Source organism: Eptatretus burgeri, chromosome 5 (genome assembly GCF_056783735.1).
Source record: "Eptatretus burgeri isolate ZD-2024b chromosome 5, Ebu_testis_v1, whole genome shotgun sequence".
NCBI lineage: Eukaryota > Metazoa > Chordata > Myxini > Myxiniformes > Myxinidae > Eptatretus > Eptatretus burgeri.
In genome coordinates, this window is record NC_140965.1 from 88288990 (window position 1) to 88293989 (window position 5000).

General features: G+C 41.3%; 1 protein-coding gene across 2 annotated transcripts in view; it reads right to left on the reverse strand.

The window, feature by feature from the left end:
* Nucleotides 1-5000, reverse strand: part of LOC147026913 (protein phosphatase 1L-like) — a 154455-nt gene that overhangs the window by 48652 nt on the left and 100803 nt on the right. Inside the window, exon 4 of one of the 2 annotated variants that reach the window (XM_085882810.1) lies at nucleotides 1851-5000. This exon is cut by the window's right edge and continues 1133 nt beyond it. The exons of the other annotated variant lie outside the window; for it this stretch is intronic. The gene's annotated coding sequence lies outside the window, so the exon portion shown is untranslated. Of the gene's footprint in view, nucleotides 1-1850 lie in introns of those variants that run through there. 2 annotated transcript variants of the gene reach the window in all.

A 5000-nucleotide genomic window follows, 5' to 3' on the forward strand; every position in this document is an offset into this window, starting at 1 on the left:
AGGTTGTACATGCTTTTCTTTGGAAGATATTAACATTTAAACGTGTACAGCCGCATACTACTAGTATGCCCCAATGACTCCCACCTTCAGCCAGGGAACATTTTTGACCCAATTCTTTCATGAACCAGCTGTTCAGGGTGCCGTTGATATCTCGCCAACTCTTTGCAAGAAAACAGCGTGGGATAATTGTCTTGACATCCACAAACTAATGCTAGCAGACGGGACACCAGGGTCAACCTCCATCCGAGGGACGACGTAACTTGTGATTGGACGCCCTGCCTGCATAACACTAATCCCACAGTTTATCGTCAGGTCTGGAATCGAGCCCAGGCTAATCAGAGCAAAGATAGGTGCCCCACCTCTACAGTTTGCATTGTCTGATAGGACCAAACAGATGATGAAACACTAACATGTGAAGATATAAATGGTGTTTTTGTGGCAATGTATTAACAATTCCAGGCTTCATTTTTAGTATTAATTGCTAATTAAATATAAATTACTTGGTGCAGGTTTTCATTTTTCTCGCCATTCAACACAAATTGGAAATGATCCTCTTTGATAGTTTATAAACAGTGCATTTTCAAGGTCAAAGCAACTTCATGCCATTACATTGAATGTTTCACGATGGACGCTTCATTGACAAGTCACATATTTTACCATGTTTGGTGATGTTCACATGCTGCAAAACCCACTTTAGTTTGTTTTAAAATAAATTTATTTATTTGTATACACCCTGTGGCTGCTTGGCTGCATCATTTTCTGGGGACACAGCTTACTAGTAATCTGACACTCATTTTTGTTGATCTCGGAGGGATTATGCATTGAATCAACACCAGGCAAGTTGATTCAGCCTAATGACAAGGGCTCAAACTCAAGACCCTAAGATCATCAGCCAGCCACCTTACCCATAAAGCCAACACCAAGTTTTCTTTGAAAATGACCAAAATTTATGCTAATAAATGTCAGTGTGTGTGTGTGTGTGTGTGTGTGTGTGTGTGTGTGTGTGTGTGTGTGTGTGTGTGTGTGTGTGTGTGTGTGTGTGTGTGTGTCTTGCATAAGTCCAAAACCATGAAATCTAGCAGCCTAAAATTTTGCATGCATACAAATTGAACTCCAAGGGAGTGCAAGAGTGAAAATTGGGTCTTTGGTTTAATTTAAACACCCCTTTTGAAGATAATTAACGGCCTTATTTAATTACATCCTTTATCAGGTGCATCCTTGGCCAGCTCACTCTTTATGGGATTGAGGTCTTAAGGCGTATCCTAGGTTACCTCACTGGGGTCTGAAGCTGCCACGTTTTTTTTGGCCTGCTTCATTACATAACTTGACTTGGAACAGACCACAACAATTTCTATACGATAGTTTGTTTGTTTTTTTCCCCCCACTTTCCACACTCATATCAAAACCTGTTCATCATACCTATGAATCGCTGGGTACATTGCAATGCTTATAAACACCCCGGGATGCCAGCGTTTGTAGCTTTATTTCATTTCCGCACATGCTATAACCTCGAGAATCTCTTGGCTAAGCAGAATTACAAAATATAAGCTCCAGATTTGAACTTAGCAGCGGTTCCGACTGCAAAAAAGTGTTCATTTGTCTAATTCGGACATCGTTTGGACATTCGAACATAGCTATCGCTTGCTAAGCCAGCCATCCTTATCAACTATGTAATTGAAGTGCTTTATTGGGTGCTTAAGCAGCTTGCTGAGCACCCCACAGTGTATGGTGGTGCAGTTCATGTCCCAATTGGGATGTGCAATCAGTAGTTGCAACAAAGTAGAGGTACATACACGGGTATATTTGGATCTGTAATTTAGTGACTCTCAGAGGGTGTGTGTGTGTGTGTGTGTGTGTGTGTGTGTGTGTGTGTGTGTGTGTGTGTGTGTGTGTGTGTGTGTGTGTGTGTGTGTGTGTGTGTGTGTGTGTGTGTGTGTGTGTGTGTGTGTGTTTGTGCATGTGCCTGCATTCTTGGTTACGCGGGTGCCATGGTGGCAAAGTTTCATCCCATATCGTGGAGGTTTAAATAGTTAACCTCAGCAGCATATGAGTGATCACATTTTCCTTTGTCCTCGTGGCTGTTTCTGAAGTAATTGGTTATTTTATATGACTCGATGTGTTCAAAAACGTTAAATGATTTCTCTTTGTGAGTTTCAAAGCAAAATACATTTGATAACACCTTATTTCTGAACCGTTTGCTGTATTAAGGTGTTTTCTCAATTACAGAGATAATTTTTTTCCAACTGTCACATGACGAGTGTGTGTGTGTGTGTGTGTGTGTGTGTGTGTGTGTGTGTGTGTGTGTGTGTGTGTGTGTGTGTGTGTGTGTGTTTGTGTGTTTGTGTGTGTGTGCTGTTTATAAAGCATATATATCTGCTAACTCCCCTACCCCCCTCCTTTCTCACTCCCCCACCCCTCCTAACTCCCCCAACACCTCCTCGCTCCCCCCTATTTCCTCAATCTCTCTCCCTCCTCCCTCCTCCCCCCTCTCTCCTCTCTCACACTACCCTCCCTCCTCTCTTCCTCACCTCCTTCTTACTCTCCCCTCTCCTTAATACTCCCTCCCGTCAGTGAAGTGACAGGTTGTAGTTGTTCGTACTTAATAAATGTATTTAATCATTTCTCCATTCCTGTCTGAGCATACAACTCATGATGCTGGGATCACAGGTTCAAATCACACATCCTGTCCCAGAATTGTCCATTATCTCTGAATGTCTGTGGAATTGACATAAAATATGTTGTTTCCAAATGTCCTTGTTCTCAATGTAATAGATAGTAAAAATGTCAGTGTGTGTCAGACAGTCAGTGTGTCACCTGCATAACAACAAAACCATGAAAAATATCAGCCTGAAACTTTGCATCTATACTAAGGGAACTCCAAGGGAGTGCATGAATGAAAATTGGGTGTTTGGGTTAATTAAAACATCCCTTTAAGATAATTAACGGCCTTATTTAATTATATCCTTGATCATGCACATTCTGGAATACCTCACTCTCCCTCAATGGGATCATAATTCGCCATTTGTTTTGGCCTGCTCAACAATAACTTGACTTGAAAAAGGACGCAAGGATTTCTTAACAAAGTTTTTTTTTTTTTTTCCACTTTCCTCACTCACATCATTGAATAACTGATCATCACACCCACAAATCGCTGGATACTTTGTAATGTTGATAAAGGCCCAGAGATGACAGCACTTGTGGCTTAATTTCATTTCCGCTCATGCCATAACCTCAAAAATCTCTTAAACTAAAGGCCCAGTCACACCTTGACGTTTTAGCCAGGAATGGCAACGTATAAAAATGCACGTAAAACGTTGGCGTACGCTGAAGTTTTGAGGTCTTTTTTAAAGCTTTGGTCGTATTCATAACGTGTTGGTCGTATGCATAACGTATTAGTAACGGGCACAGAACATTTCATTGTGTTAAAGATTACTTATACCAACGAATGCTTAGCCTGTTGTAGGCGTTCACAACCTATGCCCAACGATAGTTTAACTTACTCATAGCGCGCTGCACGTATCGCCGACGAACTCGTGGCGTTCCGTGTTAAAAACCTGCCGCACGCAGATTTAAATCATAACAGTCTGAAAATTGGAAGTGTCAACATCGCAGTCACACGTTGACGATTTAGCCAGCGTATGCCGACCTATGAAAAATGTGTCTAAAAAGCTGGAACACGTCGAATACGGTATGGGTAAGTTGTGTATACGTTAGGAGCATGCTGAAAAACAATGAAGTACGCTGGCATATTACGTGGTACGTCTAGTACGTCGTGAAATTTCAAGCATGCTGAAAATTTTACGACGTACTCGACATATGGCTCACAAGTTCCGCATACGCTGGCATAAGTTCTCGGCATGCTCCGCAATCGTTTACACACGTCGGCCACACGTTACTTGTAAGTAACTCAGAAGTCAAAACACGTCGAGGTAATGTTTAGCCTACCCGAAACTTAATTTTTAACCTACGAGTAACGTGCTTTGAACCTATTAGTAGCGTGCTTTGAACCTATGAGTAGCGTGCTTTGAACCTATGTGTAACGTATCTCAAACGCACATTGGCGTATGTAGACGAACTTGATTGACGTCTTCCGGACGACCACAGAACTTACTGAACGTGTTTCTAACTTACAGCTACCGTATAATGGCGTATTGGCAGTGTTTAGGGGAATTGGTATATACAAATGGGCTTCACAAGAGGAACTCGTCAGTGTTCCAGACTCCATGTTGAGTAGATGTCAATGTCAGTAGCAGTGGCAGTAGCAGTAGCAGGAGTAGTAGTAGTTGTTTGAGAGAATTTAGTGATGTCGATGTTATTAGTAGTAGTAGTAGTTCGAGAGAATTTAGTGATGTCGATGTTGGTAGTAGTAGTTCGAGAAAATTTAGTGTTGTCAATGTTAGTAGTAGTAGTATTAGTAGTAGCGGTAGTAGTAGCAGTAGTAGTTCGAGAGAATTTAGTGATGTCGATGTTAGTAGTAGTGGTGGTAGTAGTTCGAGAGAATTTAGTGATGTCGATGTTATTAGTAGTAGTAGTAGTAGTTCGAGAGAATTTACTGATGTCGTTGTTGGTAGTAGTAGTAGTAGTACTTTCAAGTAACGTGTTGCAAAGTGTGAACAACGTTTGTGTAGTGTGCTTACAAAACGTTACTCATAGGTTAGAAATAAGTTTCGGGTACGCTAAACATTACCTCGACGTGTTTCGACTTATGAGTAACTTTCAATTAACATGGTTCAACGTGTGTCAATGATCGCATAACGTGCCTACAACTTATGGCCAGTGTAGCGGAACGTGTGAGTCGTACACCGGCATACGTCGGAAAATTTCAAGCATGAAAAAATTCGAGGAAAACCCAAAAGTTCAACGTTTAAAGCCAGCGTACTACAACTTATGGCAGTGTTTTTCAGCGTGGTCTTAACATATACAAAACGTACCAATAACGTATTTGACGTGTACCAGCATTTTACACACATTTTCAAAAAATCAGCATAAGCTGGCTAAAA